This window comes from Microcaecilia unicolor, chromosome 3, assembly GCF_901765095.1.
Source record: "Microcaecilia unicolor chromosome 3, aMicUni1.1, whole genome shotgun sequence".
In the NCBI taxonomy this organism is placed as follows: Eukaryota; Metazoa; Chordata; class Amphibia; order Gymnophiona; family Siphonopidae; genus Microcaecilia; species Microcaecilia unicolor.
In genome coordinates, this window is record NC_044033.1 from 276,692,224 (window position 1) to 276,707,397 (window position 15,174).

Sequence of the window (15,174 nt, forward strand, 5' to 3'; positions counted from 1 at the left end):
AAGGATTTTCTTTTAGTTCTAACAACTCTCATCACTTCACTTTTTAACTATGTTGGCTGTCATTTGGCCTTCCTTCCTCCTTTTTTAATACACGGAATATATCTGTTCTGGGCTTGCAGGATGGTATTTTTGAATAGCACCCACACCTCATGTAAAGTTTTGACCTTTCCAGCTGCTTCGCTAAGCCTTTTTTTTTTTTTACACCATTCTCCTCATTTTATCATAGAGGGGCATAATCGAACGGGGCTGGCCATCTCTAAGGCTGGCCCCGCAAAGAGGCATACCCGACCGTATTATCAAAACAAGATGGCCGGCCATCTTTCGTTTCGATAACACGGTCGGCGCCAGCCAAATCTCAACATTTGGGTTGGCATTAGAGATCGCCGCCATTGGTTTCCCGCCGATAATGGAAACTAATGGCGGCCATCTCAAACCCGGCTAAATCCAAGCCATTTGGTCATGGGAGGAGCCAGCATTTATAGTGCAGTGGTCCCCCTCACATACCAGGACACCAACCAGGCACCCTAGGGGGCACTGCAGTGGACTTCAGAAATTGCTCCCAGGTGCATAGCTCCCTTACCTTGTGTGCTGAGCCCCCCAAAACCCACTCCCCACAACTGTACAACACTACCATAGCCCTTATGGGTGAAGGGGGGCACCTACATGTGGGTACAGTGGGTTTCGGGTGGGTTTTGAAGGGCTCACATTTATCACCACAAGTGTAACAGGTAGGGGGGGTGGGCCTGGGTCCGCCTGCCTGAGGTTCACTGCAGTACCCACTAAAAACTGCTCCAGGGCCCTGCATAGTGCTGTGATAGTAACATAGTAACATAGTAGATGACGGCAGAAAAAGACATGTACGGTCCATCCAGTCTGCCCAACAAGACAACTCATATGTGCTACTTTTTGTGTATACCCTACTTTGATTTGTACCTGTGCTCTTCAGGGCAGACTGTATAAGTCTGCCCAGCACTATCCCCGCCTCCCAACCACTGGCTCCGGCACAGACCGTATAAGTCTACCCAGCCCTATCCCCGCCTCACAACCACCAGCCCCGCCTCCCACCACCAGCTCTGGCACAGACCCTATAAGTCTGCCCAGCACTATCCCTGCCTCCCACCACCGGCTCTGGCACAGACCGTATAAGTCTGCCCAGCACTATCCCCGCCTCCCAACCACCAGCCCCGCCTCCCGATCTCAACTAAGCTCCCGAGGATCCATTCCTTCTGCACAGGATTCCTTTATGCTTATCCCACGCATGTTTGAATTCCGTTACCGTTTTCATTTCCACCACCTCCCGCGGGAGGGCATTCCAAGTATCCACTACTCTCTCCATGAAAAAATACTTCCTGACATGATATAGAGATGGGAGTAACTAGCGAGGTAATTAAATTTGCTGATGATGGAGCTGGGTATGACATTTGAGGCTGGCATAGAGGCTGGCACAAAAATGTTTATAATTTTTTTTATGGTGGGAGGGGGTTGGTGACCACTGGGGGAGTAAGGGGAGGTGATCCTCAATTCCCTCTGTGTTAGAACTTGGGTAGTGAGCCCTTGTGCCACGACTGAGCACAGTGAAAGAAAAGCTGCGCCGCACTCGGTCAGGCAGCCGGACAACCCCTAGCTTCACCTGGGACACGACCGCCGTTCCCCGGGAGTTGAGCCCCCAGGTGCAGGCGGCCACCAGGACTTCGGGAATGAACAAGGTTGGGCAGCTGCCGGCCTGGCTAGATGTAGCAGCGGGAAACCTGGTCCAATCCACGAGTCAGGACAACAGCTGGGAAGAGATAGTGGAGGTCACTCCAAGGATCCGGGCCAGCAGAGAGGCAGGGAATAGACAGGCTCAGTCCAAAGGTCAGGGCAGGCAGCGATACAACGGAAGGTCAAGATACAGTCCAAGGGTCAAGGCTGGCAGCAAAACAACGGGTAGTCAGGATTCAATCCAAGGGTCTAGGCAGGCAGCAAAACAATGGGTAGTCAAAGTTCAGTCCAAGGGTCGAGGCAGGCAGAAGTCAGAGAATAGTCAGGTCCAATCCACTAGTCAGGAACACAGGAACGTCGATAGTAGAACACACGATCTCGAGCACCAAACCTCTGTAGCAATAGAAGCCGAAGCAAGGTATGAGGGAGAATGCAGCTCTTAAATAGTCCTCTCATCACCAGGAACTCTGAGCAGCTGGAGAACACAATCTGGATTGGTGGCTGCTGGAAAAAAGGAGGCGCAGCAGTGAAAGGCGGCCAATCCTGCACAGACAGGCGCGGGGAAAGAACCGCGCCGGAAACAAGCCCCATTTCCGGAACGCCGCCAGTCCGCGTGGCTGGCCTTCAGGCCAAATCGGAATAGCCGGCCAACAAGTCCAAGAAGACCCTGACCAGAAAGACTGCGCCAATGGTCGGCGACCGGAACAACCGGCCATCAAGCCCGGACACCATAATCCCAAGGTATAGCTGGCCATTACGACTGGACCGAGCATGGCTGGCCAACGCTACCGCGAGCGGAACCGACGCTACGCTGACCGTGCGGGCCACACCACAGGTGAGGGACGTAACATTCCGGTGGTCATCTGCTCAGTTGGGGCATTTTTTTTGAGGCTTGGTCCTAAAAATGAATGGACCAAGTAAAGCCGGCCAAGTGCTCGTCAGAGCCGGCCTTCTTTTTTCCAATATCGGCCGAAGCCAGCCATCTCGTAACCACACACCCGTCCCGCCTTCGGTACACTGCCGACATGCCCCCTTGAACTTTCGCCAGCTCCACGACGGAAAGCAGTTGAAGCCGGCCAAAATTGGCTTTCGATTATACCGATTTGGCTGGGTTTATGAGATGGCCGGCCATCTCCCGATTAGTGTCGGAAGATGGCTGGCCTTCTCGTTCGAAAATAGGCAGGATAGTCTACTTTTTGAAAGTTAAATGCTAACTTTGGATTTCCTTTGAGTACTTACTCCAGAGTTTATATCAAATCTGATCACCGTTATAAAGCAGCCCTAGCACTATCACCTCCTGCACCAGATCATGTGCTCCACTAAGGACTAGGTCTAGAATTGTTTCCCTTCTTGTTGGTTCCTGAACCAGCTGCTCTACAAAACAGTCCTTGATTTCATCAAGGAATTTTACCTCTCCAGCATGCCCTGATGTTACATTTACCCACTCAGTATCGGGGTAATTGAAATCACCCATTATTGTGTTACCCAGTTTGTTATTTATTGCATTGCATTTGTATCCCACATTTTCCCACTTCTTTGCGGGTTCAGTGTGGCTTACAATAAGATATGAATAATGGAAATACAGTTGTACAGCTTGGTTATGGCTTACATTGTACATGTTATGCGAGAATCGAACTATCGTTAGGAATATTACAATGGGACATCAACATTGAAACATTGGAAGGAGACAATGGGAAGCTTAAGGGCAGTAGTAAAGCACAAAGACATATGTTGGGGGTACATATTTCTGTGAGTATAGGTATGGGTGATGTGGAATTAAGGGGTGTGATACATTGATGAATAGTGAGTGTGGACTCTATGTGTTTTGGCTCTTTCCGTAGATTGTTTCAAACAGGTGGGTCTTCAATGATTTGCGGAAGGAAGCTTGTTCGTGAATCATTCTTAGGTTGCGAGGCAGTGTATTCCAAAGCTGTGTGCTTATATAGGAAAAGGTTGACGCATGTAGCGTCTTGTATTTCACGCCCTTGCAATTAGGGAAGTGGAGGTTGAGGTATGTCCGGGTTGATCTTTTAGCATTTCTGGGTGGTAGGTCTATCAGCTTGGACATGTAGGCTGGGGCTTCGCCATTAATGATCTTGTGGACTAATGTGCATACCTTAAAAGTGACGCGTTCACTAAGTGTAAGCCAGTGTAGTTTCTCTCGTAGTGGTGTTGCCCTTTCATATTTTGGTTTTCCGAAGATCAGTCTGGCTGCTGTATTCTGGGCTGTTTGAAGTTTCCTCAGTATTTGCTCTTTGCAGCCTGCGTATAGTGAGTTGCAATAATCCAGATGGCTGAGCACGAGGGATTGCACTAGGTTGCGAAAGACGAATCTTGGGAAGAATGGTCTTATCCTTTTCAATTTCCACATGCAGTAGAACATCTTCTTCATTGTGTTATTTGCGTGGGTTTCGAGTGTCAAGTGGCGGTCGATAGTGACTCCAAGGATTTTGAGCGTTTCTGAGATCGGAAGGTTTAGGTTTGGTGTGTTTATCGCGTTGAATTCATTTGTGTTGTATTGGGAGGTGAGTATCAGGCATTGAGTTTTTTCTGCATTTAATTTCAGACGAAATGCATCTGCCCATGTGTTCATGATGTATAGACTTTGATTGATTTGTTTGGAGATCTCTTTGATGTCTTGTTTGAAAGGGATGTATATTGTCACATCGTCGGCGTATATATATATGGGTTGAGGTTATGGTTTGCTAGAAGTTTTGCTAAAGGGATCATCATTAGGTTGAAAATAGTAGGTGAGAGAGGTGATCCTTGTGGAACTCCACATTCAGGTGTCCATGCCTTGGACGTGGTTGAATTTGATGTGACTTGATACGAACGCAGGGTTAGGAACCCCTTGAACCAGTTCAGGACATTTCCTCCAATTCCAAAGTACTCAAGTATGTGTAATAGGATTCCGTGGTCGACCATGTCGAAGGCGCTTGACATGTCAAATTGTAGGAGGAGTATATTATTGCCAGTTGCTATTATTTGTTTAAATTTAGTCATAAGGGTGACTAATACTGTTTCTGTGCTATGGTTCGATCGGAATCCTGATTGGGCATCATGCAGTATTGAGTGTTTGTTTAGATAATATGTGAGTTGTTTAGTTACCATTCCTTCGGTTATCTTGGTTATTAGTGGGATGGAGGCTACAGGCCTGTAGTTGGTTAATTCGCTTGTGTTTTTCTTAGTATCTTTAGGAATTGGGGTGAGTAAGATTTTTCCTTTTGCTTTTGGGAAGAGTCCGTTTTGTAGCATGTAGTTTATATGGTTCGTTAGGTCTATTATGAATTGCTGAGGAGAAGATTTCATGAGGTCATTTGGGCATGCGTCAAGTTTGCAATTGGATTTGGCATATCTTTTGAGAGTTTTAGAGATGAGGTCTTCTGATATTATTTCGAATTCAGTCCAGGTTCTGTCTGCTGGGTGTGTTCCTTCTTCTGGATCTAGACAGTCTAGAAGAGTGGCGTATTCTATAGGACTAGCGGATATTTTGTTTCGTAGTAGTATCATTTTCTCCTTGAAGTATTTCGCAAGGTTGTCGACGTCTGGTATATCTTTGCCGTTGTTTGTAACTGGTGTGGTGTCTAGCAGTTTGTTCACGAGGTTGAAGAGTTTATGTGTGTCTTTGTAGTTTGGTCCTATTATTGTTTTGTAATGTAGTCTTTTTGTCTGTTTTATGGTGTATTTGTATTTTCTCCGAAGTGACTTCCAGTCGTTTAGTGTTTGTTCGTCTCTCTTTTTGTTCCAAGCTCGTTCTAGTTTCCTGACTTGTGTTTTAAGTTTTTTCAGCTCTTCGGTGAACCATGGATTTGCTTTTTTCCTGTGTGATGTTCTGGTTTGGATTGGGGCGATTTTGTCTAGCGTTGTTGTGCATATATCGTCCCATTCTTGGAGGAATTGAATGGTGTCAGCGTTTGTTGTCCATTCGTTCTGGTAGACCTGTTGCCAGAATGTTGTGGGGTCTATTTTTCCTCTTGTTGTGTATGTTGTTCGCTCGTGTTTGTTGGTCGTGTTTAGATGTGTTTTTCGCCAGCAAAGAGTGACATTTGCTTTATGGTGGTCTGACCATAATGTAGGTGTCCATCTTGTGTCAGTGAGTATGATTGTCGAGTCCGATTCGAATTTGTTCGTTATGATATCTAGTGTGTGTCCTTTTTCGTGAGTTGGTTGCATGTTGGGTGATTGCAGATCCCAGAGTTTTAGGAATTCTTTGAACTCTCGTGTGCTTAGTAAGGTGTCATCTTCTAGGTGTAGGTTGATATCTCCTAGTATCAAGATGTTAGCCTCCCTAATTTCTGTTAACAATTCTGCATCTGTCTTGCGTCCTGGCCAAGTGGACGGTAGTACACTATCACTATCCTTTTCCACTTTAAACATGGAGTGTCCATCTAAAGGCATTCTAAGATGTGTTTTGTGCCCTGCCAAATTTTTAATCTATTCAAAGCACTCCTTAACATATAATGCTACCCCTCCACCAATTCAATGTACCCTATCATTGTGATATAATCTGTAACCTTGCATGACAATGTCCCATTGGTTATCTTCCTTCCACCAGGTCTCAGACACCTACTAAATCTATCTTTTGATTTAGTACAATATATTCTAACTCTCCCATCTTATTTCTTAGGCCTCTGGCATTTGCATACAGACATTTCAAACAATGCTTGTTGTTCCTATTTACAACTTGTTCAGCAGTTTACAATGATAATTTGCAATCCTGAAAATCTGTCTGCTCTGTGAAGACACCTGGGGGGCTCATTTTCAAGCACTTAGACTTTACAAAGTTCCACAGTTTACTAAGAAACTTTGTAAGTGCTTTGAAAATACACCTCCTGGTCTACTATGGTCTCTATTGCAACCTTGCTATTGGGATGCCCTATCTTGCCTGTTTTGGTGATATCTTTTAAAGATACCTTATTCCTAACCATGCGCTTTTGAGTGACTGTGGGCCTTCCCTAGTTTCTAGTTTAAAAGCTGCTTTATCTCCTTTTTAAATGTTGATGCCAGCAGCCTGGTTCTACCCTGGTTAAGGTGCAGCTCATCTTTCTGGAATAGGCTTCCCCTTCCTCAGAATGCTGCCCAGTTCCGAACAAATCTAAATCCCTCATCCCTGCACCATCGCCTCACCCACACATTGAGGGGGTCTTTTACTAAACTCAAGTTATCTGTAGTAGGGTCCATAGGAATAAAATGGGCCCTGATGCAAATAACTCGAGCTAAGCTTTAGTAAAAGACCCACCGAAACTCCGAAGTTCTGCCTGTCTCTTGGGTCCTACGTGTGGAAGGGGGAGCTCTTCTAAAAATGCTACCATGGAGGTTCTGGATTTCAGCTTTCTACCTAAAAGCCTAAATTTGGCTTCCAAAAATTCCTTTCCACCTTTTCCTTATCATTGGTACCCACATGTACCCAAGACAGCAAGCTTCTCCCCAGCACTGTCTAAAATCTTATCTAGGTGACACGTGAGGTCCGCCACCTTCATACCAGGCAGGCAAGTGACCAAGCAATCATGTCTACCAGTCACCCAGCTATCTACATGCTTAATGATTAAATATCCAACCACAATGGCAGTCCTAACCCTTCCCTCCTGGGCAGAAGCCCCTGGAGACACATCCTCGGTGTGAGAGGATGTTGCAACCCCTGGAGGGCAGGTCCTGGTATCAGGATCATTTCCTGCCTCTCCACAGTAATGCTCTCCCTTCAGGAGACCTTTCTCCTCCATGGCAGTGCAGAGGTTGCCAGACTGGATGTGGGACTTCTCTACTATGCCCCTGTAGCCTCCTCTATAAACCTCTGTCTGTCTGTCTTAGCTCCTCCAAGTCTGCTATTCTAGCCTCCAGAGATTAGACCTGTTCCCCGAGTGCTAGGAGCTCTTTGCACCGAGTACACATATATGACTTCTCACCAACTGGGAGATAATCAAGCATGTGACACTCAGTGCAAAAGCCTGGATAGCCCTCATCTCGCTGCTAGACTGTTGTCTGCATTTTATTGGTGATTTACATAGTAACATAGTAAATGACAGAAGATAAATACCTGTATGGTTCATCCAGTCTGCCCAACAAGATAAACTCATTTTACATGGTATGCAATACTTTATATGTATACCCGAGTTTGATTTGTCCTTGCCATTCTCAGGGCACAGACTGTAGAAGTCTGCCCAGCACTTTTTCAATTAAGTTGCTAATGGAGTGGGAATATGTAAACTAAACTCCCCTAAGATTGCTGGTTATATACTAGGCTATGCTAATATTTAGTTTGTATTATTACAGTACAGTCTCGATTATCCGACTATCCAGCGCATCCAACAGACCCTCCCCGGTGATGTCATTGAATTTATTTCTATTAAAAATCTTTATTTTCGAAAAAGCACATGTACAGTAATTATGTTTTAGCACTCCAATCATGCTGCAGAATGTGATGTGTTAATTTTTGAAAATCAGGAACTACGCCTTTATGCATTGTTTTCCATATTACCTGACTTTTCACTTATCCAACAATGGGTCTGTCCCATTTACATCAGATAATTGAGACTATAGCGTATTACTTTTTAACTATTAGTAAGTTCCCCTCTATGGATCTAAGTAGACTATTTCTAGGAACTAATTATTGGCTGATAAGAGATGCTCTAATTAAATTTGTAGCCTCCTAATTGGTACAAGGGCCTATAAATCAGAGATCAGGCCAGGGGTGGATGGAGGGAATTAAAATCTAAATTGAAACTTCCTATTAGCTGTGCTTTATATTGATACCATGGCAACTTTAAAAAAGACCATTTAAATGATAGCTTATGGAACTGTAACAAAGATTTTAAATGCTAAGAAAATCTATTCCTTAAACCCTTTTGCTAAATGAGCAGAGTAACTTAAAGTCCTTGAGGTTATCTATTTAACTCTACTTTTCCCCAAGTTTAACTACAATTGCCCAGCAAATTGTTACCAGTGAAGATCTCTCCTTCTCTGGAAGTCTTCTCACAGCACCTCTTCTGGCAGACAATCTTGCTTTCCCCTTCTGAAATGGGGAATTTATATATCTTTTTGACCTGTCCTAGTCTCACCCAAAACATACTATAAAATATAAAACATACAAAAAATACTATATTAATAAGATTACTAGATAAGTTTGGGATCGGTGGAAACATACTTAGCTGGATCAAGGGTTTCCTAACCACAAGAACATATCAAGTAAAATCAAACTCAAACATATCATCACCGTGGAAAGCAGACTGTGGAGTACTATAAGGATCACCGCTATCACCGATCTTCAACCTAATGATGACCCCCACTAGCCAAGTCCTTATCCAACCAAGGCTTTAACCCTTTCATCTATGCAGACAATGTCACAATATACATTCCTTATAAATCTAACCTGACAGAAATCACCAACAAAATCAAGATCAGCTTGAGCATCATGGACTCTTGGGCTAATGCATTTCAACTAAAACTCAACAAAGAAAAAATACACTGTCTCATCCTCTCGTCCCAACATAGCGCAGCCAACCCCACAATCATCAACACCCCAAATTACACCCTCCCTATCTCAGACAGCCTGAAAATCCTCGGCGTTACAATGGACTGCTACTTAACACTAGAGAGCCAAGTGACATCCACGACAAAGAAAATGGTCCACTCAATGTGGAAGCTCAAACGCCTGAAGCAATTCTTCCCGAGGAAAACATTTAGCAACCTGATACAATCAATGGTACTAAGCCATGTAAACTACTGCAATGGAATATATGCGGGATGTAAAGAACAAACCTTAAAGAAACTTCAGAACGCTCAAAACACGGCAGCTAGGCTTATCTTCGGAAAAACGTGATTTGAAAGCGCAAAACCCCTCCGTGAAAAACTACACTGGCTCCCAATCAAAGAACGCATTGCTTTCAAAATCTGCACTCTGGTTCACAAAATTATCTATGGTGAAGCCCCGGGATACATGACAGACTTGATTGACCTATCAACTAGAAACACATCCGAATCAACACAAACGCACCTAAATCTGCACTACCCAAATTGCAAAGGACTCAAATACAAATCAACCTACGTATCCAGTTTTTCCTACATAAGCACACAACTGTGGAATGCATTACCAAAAGCCTTGAAAACTACGTACGATCACCTAAACTTCCGGAAAACACTAAAAACTAACCTGTTTAAAAAAGCATACTCTGCCAATCCAACATAAATGCCTGATATCTGCAACACAACAAAACTAAAGTACGTAATGGACATAACACAACTCTTCTGTTATATGATGCCCTAATGTGGCTGTGCAACATGAACTTTATCTTACCACAACATCACTTTGTATTTGTTCACACCAGAGTCTGCAAACGCCTCTCTGGTACTATGTAAGCCACATTGAGCCTACAAATAGGTGGGAAAATGTGGGATACAAATGTAACAAATAAATAAATAAACAACATGACTAGACCATGCCTCTTTTTTCACATTTTGGACATTTATCCTGGATTTAGATGGGTATGCAATATATATTTCTAAATACCGGTTCTGTATGTCCAAAACATGACTAGGGCTTCCAAACTGACCTTGTAAGTGTATATTCACACATATGCATTTTAAAGACAGAGAACAAAAAAGAAAGATTTATTTTCTCCTCCAAAATGTTTTGCTATTTCCAGAAAGCCCTCGTTCAAAGTAAATTTGTTGTGTGGCACAGTGTCAAAAGCCTCGCTAAGGTCCAGTACTTACCAGAAGAGTTAACAACTGCTAAGTATGAGGAATGTTTTGCTGCTTGTGCGAGTTTGGATTATAGAGTGAAAAAAGGTTAAAAATGGAAAGATTCAATGGAATTAACGCGTAAGCAGCATTCTCACATTATGGCTCAGAAGAAGACAGGCATCACACTAACTCAGTGAAACTCAACTTTACAGAATGAGCACGGGGAGAGGGGAGTGAGGAGAAAATGTTAGCATAGGGAGGGAACAAGGGGAATGAGAGTAAGCAAGGAAGTGGGATGAAGCATTATGAATATAGGTGGGTGGGGAGGATAGAAAATGATCTGACATGTAGGTATGAGGATAGAGATAAACAGGCAGGCACAATCATTACACACAAAGTCTACTAAACTCAATCTAAGAGAATAAGAGAGCATGAGTGAGGAGGGTTTTAGGGGGAAGAGCGAGCAGTACAGACTAAATCAGGGAGAGGTGCTGTGCTAGGAACAAAAGCAAGAAGGGGAAAAAGTGTCAAGAAGAGACCTGACATGAAGACAGCAGTTTCAGCTTTTGTTCCAGCTTGGAAAGAGATCAGAATAGGCAGGCTGACCCACCACATGATGCTTAAGTGAAATAATTTAATTTTTTTAACCATATTTTATACTATCTTTAAAGCAATAAATTTAATATCAACATTCAATTTTAATTATTTGACATGAAGGGCTTATAGCTAGTAATTGCAGCTCTTCATCTTTATAAGATTAAAGGATTTTTTTCCAAATAATGAGCTGTGCCTCCCAACCAAGACTGAACTATCTAAGAGTTGCCTAAATTGAGGCTCTTGATTCAGAAGGGGATGTCTTAAGTCAAACAAGAATAGGATGACAACAAATCAGACCAACTCCCAAACTGTTAGGGACCTGGAAATGTTGCCAAGAACTCATTGTCCATCATGCTTAACTCATATACAAGTAACCTACAGTCTAACCGTCATCAGCCTCTACAAGGACTGATCTATGTCAGCTGAATACATTCACTCTGAAGGACTCTCTTATACTCCTGTTTAAGGAAGATAAGCCTCATCTTAAGTTGTATCCAGCAGAGCTCTTATGAATTCTAAATTTGACTATTGTGCTAAAAAATGGGACTTTATATAATTTAGCACAAATCCTAATTTAGCATAAATCCTAGTGACTCCAGTAGCTGCAATAAAACGACTCCCTAACCAAGCAGTTGCATGCTCCGAAGACCCTGCAGATATACTACAATCACTACTTAGTTTCAAAGACCTGATGCAGACAACAAGAAAAGAGGGTTCATGCAGTGTGCACTATGCTATGTCCCTACCACAAGCCTAAATTAACTCATGCAATTGGGACATATCTCTGTGTAGGTACAAGCAAGCCACTTTAAAAGGTTAAAGAGCATTAGTTCCTTTGCATAGGAAAAGTCCTTATCTCATCTGCTTCTCTTAGTAGGCTACAATGTAAGCATACATTTTGTTTTTTCAAACTATTGTCTTGTCTATAAAGCTTTTTATTTGGGTACTCCAAATATTTTTCAGATGAGTTGCAAAAGTATACATCTGAACACAAACTGCATTCTTCTCAAAGATGTTTAATTCAACTACCTTCTTTGAGTTCTATAAGGTTAAGTACTAAAAATAATGCCTTTTTGTTATGCAGGCTCTTTACTCTGGAACTCATTACTAGTAAAACTGAGTAGTATCTCTAGCTATTCAGTGATTTGAAAAGCTTTACAGACCTGGATTTCTAAAAAAAGAAACCAACAAAAAAATCTATAAACTGATTGTTAGTCGAGTGTACCGATCAAGTGAGAAATATTATAGGCCATGCTCAGGATAAGAATGTTATTTTCGAGGAGTCACGTGATGCTGTAGAGAGAGCAAGACGTGCCTGCTCTGCTCTCCGAGGCCCCGCAGCCTCCCACATCTGAAAACTTACAAATTTTTCTCAAACGAGACTCCAGAATACAGAACCAGTGACTTACAGCACAAATGGATAAATTTGTAGAAACCCCCGCGAAAAAGATGGTGGGGAAAACTGCCAAAAAGGAGAAAGAAAAAATGAAGGGCGCCGAACAAGCTACGGTAACAGCGCCCAGAACCGCTTGAACAGAAATTTTCTCCAGAGCAATTAGTACAACTTACAGAGGTTATGGAAAAAACGCTAGAGGCAAAACTGGCAACACTCACCACTCAATTCGCTAGTTTTGAATCCTTACTGACTGAGACCACGCAGCGTACCGGCGAACTGGAGCACAGGGTATCGGAGTTGGAGGACTCTTTATCGCCGGTACCACAGCAATTGAAACAACATACAGAGAAATTGCACGAGGTCGCTGCCAAACTAGACGACCTCGAAAATAGATCGAGACGGGCAAACCTGAGATTAGTAGGGTTCCCGGAGTCGGTGGGTGACTCAGTGCTGGAAACGGTGGTGGCAAGATGGTTGAAAGAGGAATTCGCGACCTCAGACCATGCGGGGCCCTTGTGCATAGAGAGAATACACCGCGTGGGCAGGAAACAAGATGGCCGCTCATCTCCCCGAGTAGTGATTCTGAAGCTACATAATTATATACATAAAACAGAGATCCTACGGGGCTACCGCCTGAAAAGAAATGACACCAAATTTGAGGGGCACCTGATCCGCATTTTTCAGGATTATTCCGCATCGCTGCAAGAGCGAAGGAAACAATTTACCCCAATCTGTCGTCGCCTGCATGAGGCAAAAGAAAACTTTATGCTAATATACCCTGCGACTCTGAAAATTAAACATGAAGGAAGGTGGAAGGCTTTTGAAACAGTGGCTGCTGCAATGGAAATGGTGAAAACTTTGGAAACAAATAATGGACAGACATCTGCAAGTCCTGGCAGGAGTGGAGACTGAAGCTACAGCGAGAAAAGGACTGGACTTTAAACTGGTGATATGTTATGGTTATAAGGCTGGGGGTTTCTAGGAGGTTGGAAATATGGTATGTTGACTGTATAACACTGTAAGTGGGGGCTGGGGGTCCTCGAGCATTAATAGTGATTCTGACCCTATATGGGAAATAGCATAATAGTGGGGAAGGATAAGGGAGGGTTCGTAAGGGATCCTGAGGGAGAAAGGGGGGAAGGGGGGAGGGGTTTACTTAGGGGGTGGATACAGGGAGAGTGGATTCAGGAGACACGATATAATAGTAGACGGGGGCAGTTGGGAGGCAAGAATAGAGGAAGCCACTGGGAGGGGCTGGGCTCCCGGGTGGTACACCACAGGGTATCGACACACTATATGAGAGAGACCTTATATGAAGAGTAGTACCACAAAACGTATAATCTCATGGAATGTTTCAGGTATCTCTTCTCCTGTAAAGCGAACAAAAATTCTAACACAATTAAAACGACATAAAGTGGACATAGCGTGTCTGCAGGAGACCAAATTGTCGGACGCAGAACACGAGAAACTAACCCAACAGTGTTATTATTCTTCAGCTGGAAATGGCCGCAGGGGAGTAGCGATCTTAATTAGACGGGGTCTCCATTGTAAGGCTAAGTTGATCCACAAGGATAAAGAGGGACGGATATTACTGCTCCATGTTGTTCTGCATGGACTTCCCTTTTATCTTTGCTCCGTGTATGGCCCAAATGACTCCAACACACGGTTTTTTCAAGACCTGACCGCATTAGGATATCGTTATGCAGACGCCCCCTGGGTGTGGGGTGGGGATTTCAATGAGGTGATGGACCCTGGGAAAGATAGATCAAGTATCAGAAACAGTGAAATAGTGGCTTTGGGATCGCGGCAGGTCCTGTCACAAATGAGCAGGGCTCTTAACCTTATAGATGTCTGGAGAACCTTGAATCCTACAGTTAGGATTTTACTCACTTATCTAAAGCACACAAAACCTGGTCTAGAATTGACTATATATTGATAACCCAATCTTGGTTCTTTAAGGTCAAGGGAGCAGATATTGGTTCATTAGTAGTATCAGACCATTGTATGGTTTGTGTCGACCTAGAGTTTACTTTGCCTGGAGCACTAGGAGCTAGATGGAGATTCCCTGCGCACTTGTATGGTGACACCCACTTTAGGACTTATTTGGTCAATTTATGGGATCAATACCTGAGTGACAATGAAAGTTCATGTACTTCACCCATTTTGCTGTGGGAAGCCTCTAAGGCAGTCCTTCGAGGGGGTGTCATTGCATATGTGTGCATGCAAGCGAAAAAGCAGGCGGGAACCATACTGAGGTTAGAAAACGAATATAAAAAACTGAAACAAATTAGTATCCGGCAGCCAACTCTGCAAAATCAAAGCAATCTAGCGGCCACACTAGCGGCCTTGAATACGGCAATACATGAACAAACAAAAAAACAGTTAATGTATGGGAAACTAAATTTCCAGAGATTTGGAAATAAATCTGGCCGGCTCCTGGCAAACATTGTTAAACACAGGGGGACCAGACCATTAATTACAGAGGTGCTAGATAACAAAGGTGGCAAGGTGTCCTCCCAAGTGGGGATCTCTAAAATATTCTATGACTACTTCACTAAAACCTTTTCAAACGAACCACAAGGGAAAGGCCCTGAATTGCTAGATTATCTGGAGGACTCGGGCATCCCGAAGTTGCCTCAGATAGCTAGGGCAAGGCTGGGAAAACCGATTACGGCACAAGAAATACAGCAGGTAATAAAATCGCTCCCACTGGGGTCCACTCCGGGCCCTGATGGTTTGCCCAATGAATACTATAAGCTACTGCCACCACAGGTCGGGGGGTATCTTTCAGAATTTTTTGA

General features: G+C 43.7%; 1 protein-coding gene across 1 annotated transcript in view; it reads right to left on the reverse strand.

The window, feature by feature from the left end:
• MAP3K4 (mitogen-activated protein kinase kinase kinase 4) overlaps nt 1–15,174 on the reverse strand; it is a 540,168-nt gene that overhangs the window by 404,235 nt on the left and 120,759 nt on the right.